At 40.3% G+C, this 24,323-nt stretch overlaps 1 protein-coding gene across 2 annotated transcripts in view; it reads right to left on the bottom strand.

Annotated features, from left to right (window-relative positions):
• SEMA3D (semaphorin 3D) overlaps positions 1-3,885 on the bottom strand; it is a 138,608-nt gene extending 134,723 nt beyond the window's left edge. The window contains exon 1 of one of the 2 annotated variants that reach the window (XM_061368179.1): positions 3,757-3,885. The gene's annotated coding sequence lies outside the window, so the exon portion shown is untranslated. Of the gene's footprint in view, positions 1-3,288; positions 3,487-3,756 lie in introns of those variants that run through there. The other variant, XM_061368178.1, reaches the window with a different exon arrangement.
• Positions 3,886-24,323: the final 20,438 nt, after the last annotated feature.

Genomic DNA, 24,323 nt, shown 5'->3' with positions numbered 1-24,323 from the left:
AAAGATTTCTACAGAAATAATTTAAGCACTGACTCATTGCCATTGCTAAATTTACAAAATATATAAAACCCAGACAGAAATGTGTGACAGGAGGGAGATTGCATTAAGTCCACAGAGGTGAAGTGCTATAAAAAGATAAAAACAGCACACCCATGGCGCAAAAAATTGTTTCACACATAGTTTAAATACAGCCACCACGCTTTCACATCTCCTGGGCATGGCTTTACTATGAGCTCCTCTGTTGCTTGTTTGTAGTTGGAGAAAATCCAGAAAGCAAGGAAAACAAACACATCACAGGTTCTCCACATCTATTTGTTTTAACAATGCTTAGCATGCACCTTTGGCATTTTCCATGGGTTAAAAAGACAAAGTGCCAACTATAGCTCTGGCTATCCCACAGGCTGCCTTGCCAGGAGCACGTGGTAGGGAAGCCTGCTTAACCAGCATCGAAGGATTCCCTCGTGTAGGAAACCTCAAAGAGTATAGAGATGGCTCAGTGGCCCATTCCAGCACCAGACATTTCAGCCAAAGAAATGCCATCATGAGCCAGGAATTCAGCTGATTCCCAGCTGATGAATCAGCCTCTCCGGAGCCACAGGTAACCGGTATGTCTACACTGCAGTGGCGCACAGTGGAGACACCCGAGATTACAGATTCCGTATCTTTAACAGCAAAAAAGAGGAAAGAAAAAACAAAACAGGGATTCAAAAGGAATCCAGAAACACATAATTATTTTGACCATCTGAAGCTGACAGCATGCTCACAGAGTGACTCTCAATGGTTATAACCTTCCAAAAATTAAACTGTCAGGACCCTGACTGTGTGGAACAGTTACACCTCCACTTGTTCTGCGATAGAACATGGAAAAAGATGCTGACTATATCCGCTCTGCCAGGGCCAAAACAGAGACAGGTTTTGTTTAATTCTTTGGCTTTGCTTTTTAGTACCTTAGTGTTTACAATGCTGATTTGCTTAACTATCATTATCTAGCCTCTGAGAACTAATGATGCAGTATCCATAAACACTTGAAAATGCTCTTTCCCATTGAACAACATCAATTTCCATTTAATATTCTAGCTTAATTAAAACTTTTTCTTTTTTTTTTTTTTTTTTTCCTAGGGCCTTTTTTCTTTTAATTCAACTTCAAAATCCCAGTAGAATTTCAGGAGTGCAATATAATTTGCATAATTGTGGTATCTATAGTGAAAACATCACCTCTCAGAAAAACAACCAAGCAAACAAACAAAACTATTAAGAGGTAGAGTGAGATCAGGGCTATTGCAGTTGGAGAGAAGAAGGCAGAAGCTTGGCAGTGGGGTCCAAAAGAGGTCTCTCTCTTTTGGGTATCTCTCTTTTGGGTATCTCAGAGCAGCTGCCCACCAAGCCAAAGCTGAGGGCATGCATACAACTTAAAATTATACCTTTCTGAGATGTAGTCCCTTACTCAACTCTCCCAGAAGGCACTTCTCTCTCCCTGAGATTATGGTCCTGGAAGCATCTTATACCAGCTCTTGTTCTTGCAGTTGTTCTTATATTTTGAGATGTGGCAGAGGATACTGGTGAAGCTGCTATTTCCATTTCTGGTTAAAGCGCTCCATGGGCAGAGCCCACATACGGGCTGCGGGTGACTTTGGCTCAAAATGCTTCTGCCTGGTTTGGAACAAATCTCTCTGTGCTTCAGCACTGCACCTTAACAGGGGGTGTGCGCTGTTGCCCATACCCTAATAATCCGTTTTGGATTGATCCAGTGGTAAAAAGAGGGGAAGTAAATTTAGTTCCTGGATCTCCGGCTTGTCCGGATGTCCAAGCCAAAATAAAGTTCAAATAAAAGTGAAGCCAAACTGCTCAGCCTTATCAAGGCTAAAATGCTTCTATTTACGAAGAATCTCAGAGCAGGAGTTCTCTTGGAATGCTAAAGAAAAAGAGGTGTGACACCTGCAGGATTTAGGTATCTCTGAAAGTAGGATTACAATTAATTAAACCACTCCAATTCCTCTTCAGAAAGCTATTCAGACACCCAGCTTTCACAAACATAGTCATGACCTTGGCCCTTACATACCTTACAAGAAATGATGAGCACTGCTTTTCAGGATCAGGCCCATAATAAGCTAAACACACTGATATAAAGGCAAAGATTAAAATCACATCAGCTATAGTAAGGAGGGTTTGAAAACCAGTATCATAATATTGTACCATATAGCATTAAACCAGTATCATAATATTGTACCATATAGCATTAAAACCTTCTAGCAGTAAACAGTGAAGTCTCTTTACTTGTTCCCTAGACTTGCAAGTAGTAAAAAAGATAAAGTGGCACGCTAAAAGCCTTGCAAAAGTTCTTGCCTGCATATCCATGGCCTCTGTCAGAGCTGCAGATGCAGCATTCAGCTGCTGATTTCTCAGCAGAGTGCTCTCTGCTTATGGTCAGACTGCCCCATTGATCTCTACTGTTCTTGGACTAATGTTCCAAATTCGAATCAAAGTGAAGCTTTTTATGAGGAAGCATAGGTGGCTGCTTTGCAGTTCTTCAGTACAGAGTCACCCAATTACCTAACGCACTCAGGAATGTCTCCTTTCTAGAAGCAGTAACTTTCGTTTTGTAATATCCACAGCAAAACAAGGAGCTTTACCACCCTCTGTGTCCTTGCACAAAGCAAAGTACAGGCTGTCAGTGTGAGAAGACGTACAATCTCATTCAGTGAGCACCCCAGGCCAGCCAGGTGCTCCGCAGCTCCTAGTGATGGGCACGTTCAGCAAAGCCGCGCTCCGGGCAATGCTGGACGCCTCTCTGGAAAGGAAGGAATTTTGCCACAGCTCCAGCACGCAACAGCTCCTTACTGGTCACCAGGGGCTGACTGCGCCCTTCCCACCGTCTCGAGACACCTATGAGAGGCAGCAGCAGGCGCACGGGTGCCGGGGCTGAAAGAACGAAACACCTCTCCCTGCACCAGCACCACAGCCTTTAACCCCCGCTCCCCAAAACTGCCTCCTCCTCGCCCCTGAGCCCCCAAACCCACCTCTGCTGCCCTCCCAGGGCACAGCCGAGGGGGTTTCCCAAGCCAGCAGTTTCCCACCTCCCCGATGACAGCAAGGCAGGTGGCCCGGCCACCGCTGCCTATGCCGGCGGCCGATTCCCTGTCCCCGGGGTGGGGCAGAGCCGAGCGGAGGCTCCGGGACAAGCCGAGGGGAGCCAACGCACTTTTCCCCCTCTACCCCTTGTCGGCGGCGGCAGAGAAGTGCTCCGGTGCCCGGCGCAAAGTCGCGGAGCCCCGCAGGGCTGGTAGGTACCTGCCGTGGAGCCGGAACGGCAGCGAGGTGAGGGGCGAGGCTGGTGCGGGTCCGGGGGCCGGGTGCTGGAGGCGTTGCGAGTCGGGCGAGCTCCTCCCCGGCGGCGGCGGAGGGTCTCGCTCCTTCTGCGCGGAGTGTCAGACTTTCCCCTGGCTCCTTCCCTTCCTCCATCCCCGCCACCCCTTTCCACTCCCTCGCACGCACATGCACACCCCTCCAGCAAATGGGCTGCTTCGTGTGCCTCTGTGTGTGTGTGTCAGCCAGTTCAGACACACACCCACTGCTGCTGCTGCCGGCGTAGGTCACAGCCCCGGCCACCAGGAAACGTTTAACTCCCTGAAAAGTAGCGGAGTGTAAGCACAAACACAGCACATACACAGACTGTGGTACCAACCGGGCACTGAGGGGAACCTGTGCTCATGGACCTTCCGCTGCGCCACAGAACTCCTGCACTTTCAGATCACGCACCTGAGAGTTTGCCCAGGAGCAGCCCAGCCTAATACTGTGATCACCCTGCACAGGTGGCTGCTTCAGATAGTAAGGTCTAAAGCAGCCTCAGCTCCACTCCAGTTGTTCCCAGGGCATATTCCCACTGGAGCTGAGCTGCAGGTCACTGGCTGGTGGACAGGGAGTGGAAAAAAGTCAGCTCACCACACTTAAGGAGAAAACAGCTGGGCAGTGGCCCAGAGCTAGGGCTTGGTGTGCGTTTAAGAGTATCCCACGTGCAAAGCTGTAGTTGCCTGGGATACATCTGCCTTTGCATTTATTTGTTTTGCCCGTGGAATGTGCTACATCGGTGGTTCTCTGGCTTTTGCATGCTGCAGACCACTTCCTAAGACAGAATTTCTCTCCTGGACCAATCCACTCCCACACCAAACCTTTCTCTCCAATATATTTCCTTCTGTGGCTGCCCGAGGAAAAGCCTTTCTGCCCACAGGCTGAGAAGCACTGAACACATGGCACAGATAATATCAGATACTTCCAGACAAGACACACTGGGGTTCTTTCAAAAGCTGTGTTTCCTTCAGTGAAGAGCTCAGATTGAAACTCCTCAGCTGGTTGCAGAACAGACCCTGACTGTTGCTCCCATGAAGTAACAGCAGAACTAAGGAAGTCTAGAGACATATTGGATTTTCCATCATGTTACCGAGAAGGACTTCATCCTGATCTGCTGTTCACACCTAAGTCAGATGGGAGGTCTGGTTATACAGAATAGGATCTAAATATGTGTGGTGGGGTTAAGCTCTTCAAATGCCAGCTTTTATCTAATTTTTAAAAACAGTTAATAAACCAAGTTGATGTTGTTTTTTTATAAACTGCATACACAGATACACAAATTGTACTTATCTACATGTGTCTTATATTCCCACAAAATAAATGAAGGAATTTGAAGACAGGTCGTTCCATACTTGCCACTGACTTCTGTTGTTTAAGGCCTTCAAAGGAGATTTAATACATAATTTTCCACATTCATTTCATTACCATCAATAAAACTTTCCATTACTTAAATCCCTGGATGGCACAGTTCAATAAAATATCATTGTGATCAGTATGATGCAGATCATAGACAGTTTGTGTTTTAAATTCCTGTAGAATGATTCTTGCACTTTGTTCACAGGTATGCACTAAACATCACAGGCACTCTGCTGGTAATCACCTTCTGCAAATAAAAATGAGGAGCAGGTTGATGGAAGAAAAATCGCTATTGTATTTTCAAGTATTCACTAGTACTACACAACTGGGCTTTGAGATACCCTGAAAATGTGAATCCTAGTAAAAACTAAACAATCTGAAGAGTGCTGCCTGCTTCATGTACTGGAGACATTTCAGACTCCTGTGAAAAATAAATCAGCATGAAAGCTCCCTTTTACCATTTGTGGAACCTGTCTGCAGTACCTGTGAAATATAAAAGAAATTGATTTGGAAATGGTTTATTTTAGTAGTTATTTTTTTTTCCATGCAAATAATGAAAACACATTTTTTGGTGGAACAAATAGCAGAAGATTCATCTTTTAAGAATCATAAAAGCGAATTTGTGAAATTATTAAGGGCTTCATTGATTCAAGTGGAAAAAAACAAGAAAAAAGATGCCCTCTTGTGGCTCTTTGCTGAATGAAAACTGCTGAATTCGTAAAACTACCGTGCAGACGGCGCAGAACGAGCATGCCTTTTTGTTCCTTGTTATGAAGGCTGTAAAACAGTTCATTCTATGGACACGGGCTGAGGGGTCGTTCACCATCTGCAAAGTATCATTTTGAATGATCAGTTGATGCATTCCTTGGCGTTGTGTTTTAAACCACTGTTCAGAAAATCTCAAAACAGATGACAGCTTTACTGTGAGGCATCAGAAGGAATTTTACCTTTCTTGGTGTCTACATTACTGCTACCTCTTTGAGTGACCTTTTTGGTCAGGACTGCATTTGGCCCTTCCAGAGTATTCAAAATGCCCCAAAAGTTACACGTATTTCTGCCAATGAAACACGTATGAAATGTTCTGAAGTTTTGATACGAAGGTCCCTCTCAATGCTTTGAAGATGTGATGAATATAATAATGGCAATGATGATTAGATTATTTTTCCTGCAGAAAGGACACTGCCTATTTGCTGCAAGAAGTGTTCAACAGGTTGGTACAACCATGAATTTGAAAAGTGGGGATTGTTTTTTCCCTTTTTTTGTCTTCTATAACTAATTTGAGGCTCCCCTAAGACCAAATTCCACACCTTCTGCCCTGGGTAACTGTTCAGATTTCCTATAAGGCTGAGTGGCTCATAAAAGAACAGGAGCTAAACATCAGATATCTGCATTTTTGTTTTCTCATCAAGCAGTGGTACAAGCATGAATTAAATGACCAAATAAATCTTTAGCAAATAATTAAAATTAGGGGAAGATGTAAGCTGGTTTTGGTACTTTCTGTTCACTTTTCTGCTTGATTGTAACTCTGAACACTGGCCAGATACTGTAATGCCAAAATAGCATATTTCAGAAGAAACTATTTTCATCTGAGATATATTATCAAAGCAGATAAATGGTGTCTTAGTAAAGGCTGCAGGATAAACATGAGACAGCAGCATGCTGGTACACTATAGGCATTTATGTTTATGTTGAGCACTATTATTCCTTCTGTAAGTAGTGACAGAAACATCTGCAGCACTATGCAATGCAGTGATGTTACTTGAATCTTTTAACAAAGGTGAGACTGTTTTCCCAGTGTAGGGCGAAGTTGTTCCTAGTGGATCTTTTCCAACTGAGCAAATATGTATTTGGTGTCTTAGAGATCCTTCATGAGAAGACCATGTAACTCATGTCCAACTCTGAAAACTTCAAAGGAACCTCCCATTCTCCACTGAGAAGACCAAGAAATTATGTGTTGACATAATAGATGGACTGGTCATACTTATTCCCAGCCACCCATCCCTGACCCTGCTTCCAACAGCAGACATGAAAGTGTCAAACCTGGAGCAACTTCTATACTTAGCATGTTACTCTACTGAAGCCCAGAACAGGTTTACCTTCTGCTGGACTGCCAGCTGGAGCAGGGAAGGAGCTGCTTCATGTGTAGTTCAGCTTTTTGTCCACAAGTGGGGAAGCCTTTGTAAGGGTGGGACGGGAGCAGCCAGCCGGGGGAACACCCACCATTCAGTCAAGCTGAAGTGCCTCTACTTTTGACTGAACCACTAAATGTGCCTTCTTGGGGAGGCTTGGGTCACCAAGTTCCTAGTGGGTCACTAGGTACTGTTACTGTGCAAGCCTATTGGCAGGCTGGGTTCCACAGTATTAATATAGTCAAACTCATACTCCAACACTGTCCACAAATCTGGATCAATATCTGTTAAAGACAGCAGGTATATTTCCAAAGACACTAAAGGGGCATGTACTGATAGATGGGGATTATACAGAGGAGAGAATTATATATGGGTCATAGAGTTACTAGAAATCAGCTGGTTTAAAGAGGGTGAGTAAGAAACAGTAATTTTAGTAGGTGTTGAACTGTCAACTTAATGTCTATCAGGATATAAAGGCTCCTTCTGCAGCTTGGGATTCTGCTTTGTCTGAACAGGAATAGCCAGTTTGCCTGTTGCTCTGTGCTGATGCAGCTAGGCTGACCTTTGGGGGTCTCCAGAGCAAGGAAAGGGATTCTGCTTGTGGGAGAAGAAGACTCCTTCCCCCACCAGTTTGGGAGGGGAAGAGTCTGTGTTACTCTAGTGTTGGTAATTATAATGAGGGACCTGCGCAGCTGGACACACTGATTTCACGTCTCTCCCTCCCCAAGAAGCCTTAAAGCCAGTTTCAGTATCTGTTCCTTCTGTTTCTCTATAATATAGCTTGGAAAGAGGACAGAGCCTTAACACTGTAATCTAATTTATTCACAACAGTATTTATATGCAGGTCATCAGAGAACCAGACATTGGTATTGTATCGTTATTCCCACCAGACATTGTGCTTAAGGCACTTGAAGCTGCAGACTCTTACTGTGCCTGCAACCCCTTACTGACAAGGGTTTCTTTAAGCCCTTTAATTTTAGTTTTTACCTGATCATCCCTAGTTTTGACTGATCTAAACCACTGAGAACAAGAAGCAGAGCAGAAAGGGGAGGTCAAGCCTCCTTCAGTTTACCAGATTGTGAAGAAGCTCAGCATGCACTGAAAATTGCTTAAGGAGAAATCCTGCTGGGGGTTAGAGTGCATGAAGTGCATTTCTAGCCCCTGTAGCTCCCAAATAAGAGCAGATTTCACTTCATTCATTGCTGTAAGATGTAAGAGATAATCTGTCTCCACTGAGCTGATGTTCAAAAAGAAATAAAAGACAAAGGGAAATTTTTATGAAAGCTGCAGAGAAAAGTCTAAGATATTACATAAAAGGAGACAAAGCCTTCCTTAAAAGTGTTAGGTAAAGTAGAATATCCATCTTTGTCTTGCTGCCAAATTCCTGGCTGATTATCAAAACTTAGTCATAAAGGATCTGATCCTGGAGTACTGAACATGTTTAAACTTCATTTGAGTTTACAGTGCTTAACTTTGCTCAGCACATCACAGGGTTAGGCACAAATTAAGCCATGACACATCCTGAGTATGTCACTCTCTAGTCCCCATCCTGTCAAGACAGCTATCTCAGGAAGCACCTACAGTTTCTGCTCACTTTAGTTCAAACTTCAGTTTGAGATCTGACCCAGATATGGTGACCAGATTTTTTTATTTTTTTTCTACAGATCATGCTTGGGATATTAATTCAGTCTCTACATAATAAATAACTTGACAAGAAAACAGATTGTTGTATTTCAATGTGTGTCCTGGGTAGGAAAGGAAAGCAGCCTCTGAGAGCCCACAGTTCTATGTATTTTATGAGTCAGACAAGAAATCAGTTTCCATGAAATGAATTTTCTCATTTTCTTGCTCTGTAAAAATTATACTTCAATATTTCTAAGGAAGGGCATTTTTACCTCCTGTTGCTACTTCCACTGAAACCAGTGGTTGAACTAATTGGTTTAAGGCATCATCCTGCTCTCACTGAGTGGCAAGGACTGCTGTATTGATTTACTAGCTTCAGCACCAAGCAGGGGAGGGTGGGAATAAAATCTGTGTTCAGAGATCTCCAGTTCCTCTCAGCAGTGGCTGTACCAATAATAAACCCCCTCTCATTTTAATAAAACATGAGTGCTATTACAATAAATGGTTCCATGTATTTTCTTATCTCAGAACACAACCTATCTAGTTCTGTTCTTCCTTAGCATGAACAAATCTTTGTGAATTCAGGAAAGTCATTTTTTTCTAGTGAAAATACGTGCTTGTGGTTAAGAGAAGACAAACATCCAAGCAATGGTTCTATAGATAGAAATGTTCTTTCTGGCTCTAAAAGATAGCTTTGTTCAAAACACACCCTATTTATTATTTATTCTTGGATATTTTTGTTTCCTATCCAATTTAGGGCAAACCTTAATTCTAGGTGATCACTTTGCAAGCAAAATAGTGTTAAATGGAACCACATGCCTTAATGATTTGCAGCACACATTGCATGGGCTCATGTTCACTGTCCTCAATAAATAGGTATTTTGATTGTATTAAAAGGTTGTTTCCCTTAAACTGTAAACACTGAATTTGTTATAGCTTCATCAGTGAGAACAGATTGTTGTTAGTAGCTTAAGACAATACACTACCAGCCAAGTCAGTACAAAATTTATATGGAAGAGTTATCAGCAGTCAGAAGGTTGAAAACAGTAACTTGGTACAGTACACTTGTTTGCACAGTCTCTCTGTTCTGTGTTAGAACTCTGTTTAAATTCTTTCACAAAATACCTGTGCAACAGGTTTGAAGGAAATGGATTCTTCACTTAAGATCACCCCATCGTTTCTAGTGCAGATAGGGAAATGCATGGAAGTTGTGGATTTGGGGAGCTCTGGAGGGAAACTTCAAAGGTTTAAGTGTGGGTTTCTCTGTACGTGAAACCTAGTCTCGACAAAAGAGATTAGTGAGACATCTAAATCCCAGTGAACAGCAGCCAAATCCCAAAAGCTTAGCAAAATCCTTGTATCATCATATTTTGAGTATCTCAACAATCCACAATGAGCTACATTTTGAATCAGAAGTGTAGTTTGTGGGGAGCTCTTGGGAAAACATCAGTACCATTTTCTTGTCTTGTTTTTGCTTCACGGTTCAACAGCACTTTACAGGAGCAAAACTCACTCTTGCCCATGTGATCAGGTGGAGATTCATAGCAGTTGAATTGGTTTCTATGGGAGCTGTAACCTCCTCTCATTAATGTGATTCTTGTCTGCATAATGAAGTGAGTCCTTCTTGCATACCACTCCCATTTCCATCATGACTGCATCCAGGTTTGTTTATACTACAGACCACCTTCAGACTACTACCTTTCTAGCTAAACGAGGCACCAATCATTACTAATATATGCTTTACTCTAAATAAAGTGATGAATATTGCACTGACTGGTTCTCTCCACAGACTGCTTAGTTGACTTACTGGTGATCCCAGCTTTTGACCATCAAAATTATATACACTCCTATTTTCAAATAAGCGTTTCCTAAACCCTAGGTTTCCAATCATAGAGGCTTCTTATGCAGTCACTAGAGATTGATGTCAATCTCCCTATGTGATGATGCATCCCATTTGAAAACAAAATACTTAAGGAACACAACTTCTTCCTTAGTGCTTCCTATATCTCTCCTTTGACTGCAGAGGGAGCCTACATGTTTGCTTCTAAATGTCTAATGTTAAGTGAGTGAAACCCACCCTGAAGTAGTACAACTGAAGCCAACGTAATTACATACAAAGTGTTTTCAGGATCAAGTCCAAAGGTTATTGAGGACTCTGTTATGAAAGGTGCTATTCATGTCAGCATTATAACCTGGAAACAGAATGACCACATGTTTTTGTTTCTTGTTGAATAAAATTGATTTCAGAGTTTGAAAGAAAGATACTTTATTCAAACTAAACAAACAGATTTTTAATTACTTTTGTTTATTCCTGGTTTCTGCATAAGTCATTTATTCAGCTTTATTCTAGATTTAATTCACTTCACATCAGCAACATTTCTAGATGTGGCTGTGCCTGGCTGCCATTCAGTCTTCAGGGCTATGGCTTAAAAAATTCTAAAAACAAAAAAAGAAAAACAAACTAATAAGTTTAGCATCATTGAAACCATGTGCATCCGTATAAAATGCTTATATATTCAGTGGCTCTATCAGCTGAGAAGACTGCAATTTGAACTCAAATGTGAAGGATCCCAGTGCATTCAAGAGCCAGTATTTGATATTGTGGTTTGGGTAGATATCTTCTGTCCTAGCAAACTGCAGATATGAAGTGAAACTCAGCATATAGATCAGTTTGGTTAGCTAGCTTATAGCATTTTCTCTTACAGACTTCCTTCTTTCAGTAAATGCGGTCTTTTGTTATTGACAACAATAAGAGTGAAACCTGAGGCCATAGAAAAGCAGTTGCAGTGAGAGAATGATTCTGAAAATAGACTTGAACACCAATAATATTATATATGGGAAGGTGATGTATCTACCAAGTCAATGCATAGCTCCAGGTTCACAAAGGAACATAAGTAAAAAAAATAGAAAAGGAAAAAAGTGCTTTAGACTAGAAAGGAAGACTGACATTTTTACAAGTTAGGTATTTTTCAACAGCTTTAGCCAGAGTAGAAAAAAAAAATGATCAGTTTAATTTTTCTGTAGTTAAGTATGGATTAGATTGGCAGCAGAGAAAGAAATGGAAATTAAGCTTAACTAATACCTCCTCACACTGATATCAGTAGAAACATTTCCATCATTTATTATCATTTATTAATTGTTGCAGTCTATGCTACTTAACAGCTACACTTTAGTGTCAGATAAGAAGGTTTAGTTTATATAAAGACTGTAAGACTTAGATCTGATCACTTATCTCTAACCTGACTCAGGAATTTCAGTGGAAGATGTTTGAGTTCAGCCTTCAAACTCAGGCTGAGCTAGAACAGATACATAAGAAAGAATGTCAGTCCTGACCAAAGTAACTAAAAGTAAGAGAAATCCCTGGAAAAATTGTTTCAATGTCTAATAACTATGATCATTATAGAGATGACTGATTTTTAAAGTAGTGTTAGAGCAAAGCCCATTGTAGCAGTATGTTTTATCATCCTGATTTTTGGAAAGCAAAAGTACAACAGCAAATTATCTTGGCCTGTGAAGGTCTCTGAATCATAAGACCCTGTAGACCATTTAGCAGACAATGTATTGTCGGCAAAAGCAAAAAACAGAGCAGATCCAGATGTATGTTAGAGAACTCCAGGTCATTTCTAAGTAGTACTAAAATACCTGATAACTTCAAAGTTTACCTGGAAGTATTTACATCTATACTCTATTTGGGTGTCAAAAGGGATGAAAGAATCATGCTGTATTATTTGTGAAGTTAGTTGTTGAGAAAGAAAAAAAAAAAACCTTATTAAACCCTGGACTTGAATAGAAAATAATAAAACAAATAAAAAAGGATGAGGGAAACAAATGAAGTGATTGTTCACAATGGAAGCATCTGCAAGGTCACAAAGAGCTCAAACATATATCCAAGCTGTAACTTGTGTGATTGAGGGACAAAAACTGATCCAGCTTCCTACATCCATCCAAGATGTATATTGTAGCAGTGAGGACTACTGCCAGAATCACTCTGTATTAAAGCAACTCTATTCAGAGAGGACGAAAGAATAGAATAAAGAAGGAACATTCTCATTCCATAAGGCATTTAAAAAAACATACTGGTGAAAGTACACTTTTGTTTTCTCACTTCCTATTATTCAGTTTGTGACCTCTCATGTTCCTGCCTTTGGAGTCCTTCTGGGTCATGCAGAATTATTCTCAACTTATAGAATCATAGAATAGTTAGGCTTGGAAAGGATCTTAAGATTATCCAGTTCCAATCCCCTGATAGGGACACCTCACACTAGACCATGTCACACAAGGCTCTGTCCAAACTGGCCTTGAACACCACCAGGGGAACTTATTAAAAGCTCAACCAGTCTAGGATGATCCAAGAGAAAGGCAGTAATTATGATCCAGTCACCTGAGACTACCAATTACTCCAAGAAGGGAAATAAGCACCTCCAAAGTATACAAGATTCTGTTCTAGAGAGATCATATTACTTCTTTGGAGGTGCCCAACAAAGGCAACCTACAGTGACCAGTTCATTGTCAAAGCTTTAATCTTCACATAGGTAAAATCAGGTGAGATGACTGTCATCCAGAACTAACCTGCAGGTGACCTTTATACTACCACTCTTCTTACCATTTTTGATGGTCAGTTGCTAGCTTCTGATTAAAATCAAGTGTAGTCTAGGAAAAGAACAATTTTTTCTGTGCATTTCTATAACAACTGATAAATAGATCTAACTCTCTGTGCAGGCTATAGTTATGGTATTAATATTTATGCTCTACATACATATAAGTGAAAGCAGATTGAGCTGGCAACTGCTTTGAAGAACAGGGAGGAAATTTTCACCTGCATATTTTACTGGCGTGAGAAAGTCTAAAAGCAGTGTGTGCCTTTGCTGATTAATGTTGGGTTTGATTCTTTCATTTGAATAAATTAGGGAATATATTGCATTTATTTAAGGTGTACACTGATATAACTCTAGAGATTACTGTGGAACTGTATTCATGCTGTTGAATTATTAAGTGCTAACTCAAGCATAATTTCTTTTCATACATTTATGTAATTTAAATTATGAAGGCTGTCTTGTCTGAGTTATCAAATTCTTTATTCTGGCTTTAATCTGAATGTAATTCCAGTCTTCTGCTATTGATAGTAAAAGGCTTCTCCCAAATTCAAAAGACAGAATTCCAGAGCATGGCTCTGAATACTCTCACTCTCAAATAGCAGTAGAAATATTCATTCAACATAAAATTTGTCAGCCATAGACTTGTACCTTTATTGTCAATGAACAAACCCAGTGGTGAAACCCACTTCAAAAGTCTTAGGAACTCTGACTGCAAACTGAGGGATCATTTTGCCTCAGGAAAATTCAAAGGCTTTAGCTTCTGGAGCAGGACTAAATGCTCAGGTTGATCCTAGTGTTACTTACTTTTATTTTCTATGGGGTGAATTTTAATACAGTTTTCTTGGCCTGAAAAGCCTGCTTGAAATTTCGGATCTTTGATATTTTTATTCATCGTTTACACATAACATCATTCATCTGCCTGGTTTTATAAGTTGTTGGCTGTCTGAAAGCACAAAAGCTGTTTCTTTTGGCAAGACTGTTCAGGACCTAGGTTTCAAAAGAGGACCACGGCTAAGGAATACGCACTTTGTGTACATGTAATGTAGTATTTTACTTTTCTCAAAATCCAGCAAATTCATATTGCAGGTGCAACTTGTCAAAACTTGTGGTTCTTTCAATTCAACCCAGAAACATAACTGTATCCATATTTTTATGAAACACCAGTTACATGTTCTAATTGTAAATTACATAGCCTCTGTTTGATGGCCTTTTCTTTGTGTTTATTGAATCTAGAATTAAACTATAAAGGAAAACAGACTTGGCAAGCATCTAGGTGGTTTTTGGAGTGATCTGAAACAACTTACTCCTGGGTTTTGTGGTCCTTGTTGCAGCAATGGGTTCTGTGCTCACGGCTTTATGGAATATCTTTGGATGCCTGTACAGAAATACATTCTTCTTTTTCCAAAACAGCCTGGAGTTCACTGAAAAATATGTAAGCCTAGTTTTGTGATACCACACCACTGACAAGGCAAAATACAAACCATACATCAAACTAGTACTTTTGTAATGGACAATGCCCATTAGTTCCACTCCTTTCATATGTGGCCATCAGAATCAAGTCCTGTGCATCCAAAGAAGCAGCTCATGCACGTCAGACTTATTTCTGGGATAAAACAATGAGAGGTTTTGCAAAGCCTACAAAAAAAAAATAAAAAAAAAAAATTAACAGAAGCAAAAACAAACACACACAAAATCAACCAAGGAAGATCCTTCTGGGAATAGAATTTTTGTATTTTACTCTCATCTAGAGGCAACTGAGAAAGCCAGGTTTTTATCTTAATCCACAAGGAACACCAGAAAAACAGAACAATTTCAGATATTAAATCTTCTGGACTTCAGTTTTCCAGTCTTGTATATGTAGTTTTCTTAACTTAACTTCTTAATTATCTACCTCACACCAAAGGGTAAAGTGAAAAATAGTACAGTAAAACAGCAAGGAAGAAGGATGTGTGAAAGAGCACATCATTTCAAAAAGGAGGTAAACTGGGAACGCACTAACATCTAAGCCAAATCTAACAGGAGTAACTGAAAAGCATGGTTGTGTCCCACACAGCTGAACAGAGATGAAGACAGGAATTTCTGCCTTGCCACTGCACTGAATCCCCCTCAAGGCCACTTCAGATGTTTGCCTTGTATCAAGTCTTCTATGTAGCACTCTTTTACTATAGATACTGCTGCAGCAGGGGGATGAGGGCCCTGAAGAACTCTTTTTAAACAGGTAGCACCATAGTCCCAGGATGTCACTGTTATACCTGTGCAGTCCGAAGGGGAATATGGGCAGGTGAGAAATCTTTATAAATAAGGCAAGATAGAAACATGCAGGGAAAATATCAGAACCAGCCAAATTTCACTACTCCCCTGTGAACAAGGTGGGTGAAGACTTGCAGTGGGCTGATTCTGAGATCCCATCAGCCACAGGGTGCATTCATAAAATGCTAATCTCAGTTTTTAGGGAAATTACTCTAAAAGTCTTGAGTAGTCACATCTTCAGGTTAGTGGAAAGAGTAGACAATTATTCTCTCAGGACCAGCCACTTAATTACATATAGAAAATGGACACAGTTATGGCAAACCAGACACATTAACCTCAGATTTCTGGTCTCACAGTATTTCTTTAAAGTTCAGTGTCCTGTTCATGGGCACTCAAGGAAAAAATACGATAGAATTTAGAACTCTCATATTACATATGTTCTCCAAAGAAGAGATAATATTCTGGCAGACATAAACTCACCATTGTGAAGGAAACTGCAGCATAAAAACCTTACATATTTTTCTTAACTGATAGCCCACAATGGCACTAACATTTTTCATTCATGGTCTGATATATGTTTTGAAAGATGATGTGTGAAAGTAGACTTAAGGTTCAGTTCTACCATTTTTCAGTAAGGGCACCATTCAAATATGTTTTTCTGAGAGGAGCTTCCCTTCTAGCAGATTGTTTTACATGCATCCTTTAAAGGAATTCTTGCACCTTCCTCTGAAGCCTGAAAAAAGTAGCATCTGCTACAGACGGGATAAGGAAACAATTTTCTATTGATTTGAATAGTTGTGTTCTTTTTAAATAACTGGAACCAGAAAGAAATATTTTACTTAAGGTTCTTTAGATTCCATGATTTGATTAAAGCAAGCAGACATTTTTATTAAAAAAATGAAAATACGTAATTTTTCCTTTTTTTTTTTTTTTTTCCTTTTTCATGTCAAACCTTTCTGCTGATGTAAAGAACAGAATTCTGGGAGGCTTTTTGCTGTATTTTTGGCCTCCCAGGTAGCTTTGCTGATTTCCCTATTTCTGTGTTTCATTATGTCACTTTGCCCCTTTCATGACCCTTAAGCTATGTTATTTTCTGTATCTGGTATATAGAAGCAAAATACCCCAAATCACATATCTACTATGGCTTAGTGAAGAGTGAATCGTCAATCACTGAAATCGACAATAATTGTAAAATTTGAGTTGCAGGAGATTTTTTGACAAGAGACTCAAGCCTTTGTTCTTACTTTTTCATTATAAATAGTGCTTTTTTTTTTTTTTAACTTTTTGTCCCTGTATATTACACACTAAATTTGCAGCTCAGTTCCATAGCAGATCCTTGGCTGATGTAATTCGTTGAAGCAGTGATGACCTTCACAAAGCTATGCTGAAACACTGCAGTGGACTGAAAGTATGAACTCTGTTGTGTATTGCACAATATCCTACCACTTATGCCAAGTAATGCACTGTTTTCTACAAAAAAAAAAAAAAAAAAAAGTGGTGAAAAGTTTTATTAAAAAAATTATAAATTACTTATTTTCCATTGCAAGAGTGGGTTAGACCTAAAGTATATTAAACACAGTAGTTGTCTGTGTTACAAGCCTTAAGCTGAGGGATCAGTTTCAATAGAGAATGGTTAAATTGTGTTGGCTGTAGGCAGACCCCACTTGACATGTGAAGTAAAAGCCATAGAATACCTTAAAAGTGTCAACATTTTGCGGTGAGAGGGGTTTTGGTGGGGGTTGTTCTGGCCTTTCTTCAGAGCAAATGAAATCATGAACTTCGGAAGTATTTTTACCTTGATAAACTTTAATTTTATTTGGGATTATTTTAGCCATTGCCTTTTCGTCCTCAGTAATGAGTTGGAATTTGAACAATCTTCATTCCACACAGACCCTGTTCAGGCTGTGATCAGAGACAGTCAATTGTGTTTACAATGTATTTCTGATTCATATAAAAGCATTTATGAAGTGTTCATGGCCATAAAGTCTTTTTGATCCACACCAGTTTGATTCTATCATTGCTTTATTTTACTTCTGTTTTGTCAGATGAGCCACACTGTCATCTCAGTTTTGTCTTTTGTAATTTTATTTTTCTACCATCACACATTCAAATGTACTCAAGACTCAGAATTTTTACTGTAGACCATTGGACAATAAAACGATAACACTAATGAGAATAAAAACTCTGTAACACAAATATTTTCTTATGCAAATACTTTATGTCAGTTTACTTTCTGTCCTGATTGATAATAACATAGCATATATAAAAAATAAAACCAGAAAAAAAATATTAAATTAAATGTAGCATGAAGATTCTTGTTTTGTTTTGATCACCAAAAAAAAAAAAAAAAAAGTCAGTCTGAAAAACAGCTTTTGAATGAGGTCTCCACTGGTGGAACCCACAGTTTAGTTCCAGTCATGGGTAAAAGCAGTAGGTTGTCATCTGTGGGCTTGCCAACCACAAGAAGACAGGCATACATACACCCTATGCATGTTATTGTCATCACAACCAGGTATTATCAGCTGCCACACTGCTACATTGCTGACCTACTTGTCTAATGGAACTGCACCAAGCGCTATTCATAGATATAGACTTTTCCAATCTACTGTCAGTCTCCATTATTTAAAGAGTAAAAGAAACTCTGCATATATTTATCCTGCTGTGCACTACCAAAATCCTGAAATTCAAATAAAGTAGCGACTTGCTGAGAAGCCCTGCAAACTTGTGTCTTTTATTCCAAATAAAATAGTGTGTAAAATTATAAAAAACAGATTAAATTATATATGGATGTTTTGCCATTTTTCAGACAGTGGGAGACCTTCTCTTTATAGCAAAAAATGGAGTTAAAAAGGTTTCTTGAATATCTATCTCAGCATATACATTTTGAAATGTTCTAAATAGCCATCCCCAGTGCCTCACTAATTTTAAGATTGTCTTACCCTTTAAGTGACCTGATCACACTCAGTTATACAGTCAATTCCCTGACTTGTTCATTAAGATTATTATTGAAAACCTTAAAAATTCATTATGTGTGAGCACAATGGTAACAGGACAAGTTTTTGGCTCACTGCTAATAAGAGATAAGTTTATTTTTTACCTTGAATGGGAGAAAGAAAAGACTATATTTCTCAGTCTAAGCCTATAAGAAAGATGATTCTTGATTATCTTAAATTTATGCACATAAAAAGATTTTTAATTCCTCCATATGAAAAGAAATTTGTGAAAGGGATTCTACTCTAGGGCATAAGTTATTGAGTATATCAACTACATTTAAGTAAATCGTAGGAAATGATCGAATAAAAGACAAAGCAAGCTATTCAAACTATAGGAAACTGAGCAAACAGAGTCAAGAAGTTTTGTATATATAAAATTATAAAATATATAGTTGAAATCACTGTAAATACAGGAGCTGAGTCCAGTAGAATAAACCTCTTCAGGAAGCTTGTTTTTAGGATCTAAGCCTCAGAGAAGACAAATTCAGCTTAGGATTTTAAGTTTTAAGAAAGAGCTGGAAGAGGTGAAAAATTGGTGGAAGACTTGTTTTGATAAGCAATAATTCTACCCATATATAGGTATAGTTATGAGGTTAACTATGCACTAAATGTATTAAAGGGCATTGCTGGACCTGAATGGAACTTTGAAAGGCCTGAGTATATTTTCCATTTTTTTTTCTTTTAGAATTTATTTATTTTTTGCGTGATTACATATGTGCTAGTTACAAAATTCTGTGAAATGCCATGCCAAAACCAACATGCAAGATGAAAACTCACAGCAGTTCACTAAAGACATTTTTTAATGTAGTGATAAATGAAATGTTCATTTCTCTAGATCAAAGCATCTCCTGTTGGAAACAGTGTAATGTGTTGTATTTAAATATATCACTGTTGCTAAAACAGCCTTTTCAGATGAAAATGTGCTGACAGCATTTATATAACCATTCCTAGATATGATGAACAGCTCTCATATGCAAGTCATCTCCAACATTGTCTTCTGCCAAAGTGGAGAATGAAATGCCCTGTGCATTGTTTTGCTAGGTGATTTCTTGGATTGACTTTGCTTATTTCATTTCTTAAATAGGAAAGTAAAATGTTTTCGTTTTCACAAAAGCAAGCTTTGTGGTGTGCCTGATGTCTCTGGATCCCATCCTGAATTCTGCTCGTTCTTTTATCATCAGGTTTGCACTTGGTAATAGAAGAAGAGGCTGACTTGACTCTGTATGACTGCATTTGAAAATGGGAAAGGATATACGGAAGTCATCCAGTTCACTTCGGCACATCACACTGTTTAGTAACAACTGAGGCTCATCAGTCAGCAGGTTTGATCCACTGAATTTCATTATTCAAATTCCCTGCTCAACCTCCCTGCTCCCTGCTAATCAACAGCCAGACCACCCTGTCTGCCCAGCTGGTGAGCACGGCAAGGCCAGCCTGCCTTCCTGGCTGTGCCACCCAATGCTGCAGAGAGAGATTATGTCTCATGGTGAGAACCCTGGAAAGGGCAAGGGGAAGGAAGACCCACTCTGGAAGTAACAGGTTTGGGATTGAAGCATTCCTGTGAGGAAGGGGATAGGGGTGGTAGGAATAGCTCTGGCACCTGGGAAGTGCTAAGGAAAGGGAGAGAGGCGGCTGCTAGTTTTGCCTCTTCTAATTTCAAAGACTAGTTTCAGGATTTCAAAAAATCATTAAAAAGACTATTAAAAAATTTAGAAAAACTCTTTCCACTTTTCCAATTTGCAGGAGGTGTAGAAAAGAAATCTGTCTAATTGATTTACACAGATGACAGGTTTTCTTTACGAAAAGCCTTGAACATGCATCTCCCCATGCTTTAATTAACCTTATAGCTAAATCTAACAAAAATACAAACAGGATTGTACAGAAAACTATATTTCATTTGCCACTGAAATTAATAGTCCACTATTTCAAATAAAATTATTTTTAATCTCAGGCAGAAGAAGAAAATCTACAGCCTAGAATATATTGAGTGCATGGGAAGGTACCAACATTGTATTTATTGGTCTACTTCAGAGTTAAACATGCTGTAATCAAGCCTATTGGGTCATGGCATGCAGGTGGGCTAGCAAAACAAGAGGATGAAGTCATGCAGAAGGATGAAAGCATGAGTTTAGAAGGCATGAGTTTAGCACCTTGCTCCTGGACATCCTCAAAGTAGACATTTCCTGACACAGAAATACAAATGTCCTGGGCTGCTCCTAAACTGACCTGTAGATCTGCACCACAGAAGACCCTGCACTGTTTCAAAACAGAGACCTCTTAACAGTTCACAGTAGATGGCATCCAGCCTGTGCTTCAGTTATCTTTCCCCAGTAAACAAGATTTGGGAAATGTCGGGGGTGTGATTAAATCCCATTTGCATGTAGAGTTAGGACAGGCTAAGATTTACACTCAGACTGGGAACCTTCTTCTGCTCTGGAGTTTCTCATTTTAGATACTGCATGGGAAATTAGGTAGAATAATCACAAAGAATAATGTGAGAGAGACTAATGTCCACTGGTCCCTTTTTTTTCCCCTGCTGAGAAATAAGATCTGCCCTGCAGGGCATTTCAGAGCAAAAGCCTAATACAGCCACTTGGAGTTAGCCTGTAGTAGCTACTTTCTGTCCATTAAGAACAGAAAAAGCCTCACAGACTCAAAGTTAATTAGTTAAATTAGGCACTTAAGGAACCTACAGGGGTCAGGTGGGAATTTGATGAATGTTAGTGGCACCTAAATGATAGCCTGGGATCCTTAAGGCAACATTCAGATGCTGAAAGTACTTTCTGAAGTCACCTGTCATCTCTTTGTAGCTGTGAACACACATCAAGCAAACTCTTTTGTTTCAGGTAGCACAGGGACTTTCGTGGCCTACAGTTTTTCAATCTGAGTATGTAATTCCTTATAACTATTTAATGATAAAATGATCTGCTTCCAGAATTTTGGTATAAAGTTTTGAAGATTTAATGTTTTATATATGATCATATGTTTCATATAAAACAAGACTTGGAAAAAGTAGACAGGAAATGTTTCACACCTGAAGTTAAGTCATCTTTATCACACAGAAAACATTTATACAGTTGGATAAGTTCAATACTGGGACAGTTGTTCTCAAATTTAAGAAGGGAATGCTGTTTGTACAAGAATGTGCTCTCTTTTTAGCAAAAGATCAGTTTGAAGCTTTACAAATGTGCTTTACTTCAGAAATGTCACATGTGGTTACTTCATACTTCCACATTTGCTCAAGATGCTTTATTTTGTTCTTGCCTTCTAAGCCAAATGCACTATTCTAGCACTGAGATCCAAACACCAGATGAAGTGGTTCATGCTGGAGCACTAAACACATAAACTATTATAGCTAAGTGGTCAGAGAATGCTATTTGCCGCAGGGATGCAAAAATGGGACTTTTCAGAAGGCCAACTCCCTTCAACTCCAAACACGCCAGCAAGCTTAGGAAGAAGGGCAGGAGGAAAGTCTGCTAAATGACCAGCTTCCTCCATTGGCATCAGTGCATGGTGGCCATCTGTTTGGGCTGGTTCCCAAGATTATGTCTGGCCTATCAAACAGCCCACACCCAGGCTAGCACTGCTTTCTTAATTCCCAGGTTGGGTTCAACTACCATATAAACTGCCAGGGAGTCAGAATTTCAAGCCTGCTTTTGAGTTTTTCCCTGTTTAATTTCCACCTGACATACTTTATCTGAACAGGAAGGCTTCTTATGGTTTAATGCATTGAACACCAAGTGTAAAAGAAATAAAAAAATAATAAAAAAGGGAAATAAAATATCTTCCCAGAACCTCAGAACAACAGCCCTAGAACAGAACAAAGGCCCATATGTATCTGTATCTGGTCTCCAACAGTGGGTAGTCACACAAAAATAGATAAGCAGGTGGTACTCTTATGCAAGAACACTCTTAAAGAACCTATGCCAAAGACCTCATTCACAGCTGAAATATCCTCCTCAAGTCTGATGTAGCATACTCATGTCAGAAAACCTCCCATGCTGCATTCCTTTCATGAATTGGTCAGCTGTGCTTTTTGAATGGATTGCCCACAGCATTTAGTGACCTCCATTGTTTAATTATATGTTAATAGTCATGTCTTTCTGGTTATTTGAGCATGCATCTTCACAGAATCACAGAATAGTTAGGGTCGGAAAGGACTTTAAGATCATCTAGTTCCAATCCCCCTTTGCTAAAGTATTTGATGTCCCAATGCTGATGTATCATGATAACTTGTCAACAGTCACTCCCTGATCACCTTTTCTCCATACTACTTACTGTTTTGCAGAACTCTATAATAGTCTTCCCTTCAATATTGTTTTTCTTGCCAAGTAGGCTTTATCCATAGAATCATAGAATAGTTAGGGTTGGAAAGGACTTTAAGATCATCAAGTCCAACCCCCCTACCATGGGCAGGGACACCTCGCTCAAACCTTATCACCCAAGGCCTCGTCCAACCTGGCCTTTAACACCCCCAGGGATGGAGCATTCACAACCTCCCTGGACAACCCATTCCAGTGCCTCACCACCCTAACAGGAAATAATTTACTCCTTATATACAATCTAAACTTCCCATGTTTAAGTTTTAACCCATTACCCCTTGTCCTATCACTACAGTCCCTAATGAAGAGTCCCTCCTCAGCATCCCTATAGGCCCCCTTCAGATACTGGAAAGCTGCTATGAGGTCTCCACACAGCCTTCTCTTCTCCAGGCTGAACAGCCCCAACTTTCTCAGCCTATCTTCATATGGGAGGTGCTCCAGTCCCCTGATCATCCTCGTGGCCCTCCTCTGGACTTGTTCCAACAGTTCCATGTCCTTTTTATGTTGAGGACACCAGAACTGCACACAATACTCCAAGTGAGGTCTCACGAGAGCAGAATAAAAGGGGCAGGATCACCTCCTTCAGCCTGCTGGTCACACTCCTTTTGATGCAGCCCAGGATACAGCTGGCTTTCTGGGCTGCAAGTGCACACTGTAGCTGGCTCATGTTCATTTTCTCATCAAACAACACCCCAAGTCCTTCTCCGCAGGGCTGCTCTGAATCTCTTCTCTGCCCAACCTGTAGCTGTGCCTGGGATTGCTCCCACCCAGGTGTAGGACTTTGCACTTGGCATGGTTAAACTTCATAAGGTTGGCATCAGCCCACCTCACAAGCGTGTCAAGGTCCCTCTGGATGGCATTCCTTCCCTCCAGTGTATCAACCAAACCACACAGCTTGGTGTCATTGACAAACTTGCTGAGACACACTCAATCCCACTGTCCATGTCAGCGACGAAGATGTTAAACAAGACCGGTCCCAACACCGATCCCTGAGGGACACCACTCGTTACTGGTCTCCAGCCGGACATTGAGCCGTGGACCACAACTCTTTGGATGCAGCCATCCAGCCACTCCTTTATTCACCAAGTGGTCCATCCATCAAACTGATGTCTCTCCAATTTAGGGACAAGGATGTCGTGTGGGACAGTGTCGAATGCTTTGCACAAGTCCAGGTAGATGACATCAACTGCTCTACTGCTGTCCATCAGCTCTGTAGCCCCATCATAGAAGGCCACCAAATTGGTCAGGCAGGATTTCCCCTTAGTGAAGCCATGCTGGCTGTCACCAAGCACCTTGTTGTTTTTCATGTGCCTTAGCATGCCTTCCAGGAGAATCTGCTCCAAGATTTTTTGAGTCACAGAGGTAAGACTCTGGTCTGTAATTCCCCAGGTCATCCATTTTCCCCTTCTTGAAAATGGGGGTTATATTTCCCTTTTTCCAGTAGTCGGGAACTTCACCTGACTGCCATGATTTTTCAAATATGATGGACAGTGGCTTAGCAACTTCATTTGCCAGCTCCTTCAGGACCCACGGATGGATTTCATCAGGACCCACGGACTTGTGCATGTTGAGATTTTTAAGATGGTCTCGAACCAGATCCTCTCCTACAGTGGGCCCAAGGTCTTCATTCTCGCAGTCCCTGCGTCTGCCTTCCAAGAGTTGGGTGATGTGGTCACAGCCTTTGCAAGTGAAGGCCGAGGCAAAGAAGCC

This window comes from Neopsephotus bourkii, unplaced genomic scaffold (genome assembly GCF_033783945.1).
Source record: "Neopsephotus bourkii isolate Nb327-2 ecotype Australia unplaced genomic scaffold, CSIRO-AGI_Nbou_v1 NB_1423, whole genome shotgun sequence".
Taxonomy (NCBI): Eukaryota; Metazoa; Chordata; class Aves; order Psittaciformes; family Psittacidae; genus Neopsephotus; species Neopsephotus bourkii.
Note: the sequence above shows the minus strand (reverse complement) of the source record. Positions and strands in the feature narration are given on the sequence as shown.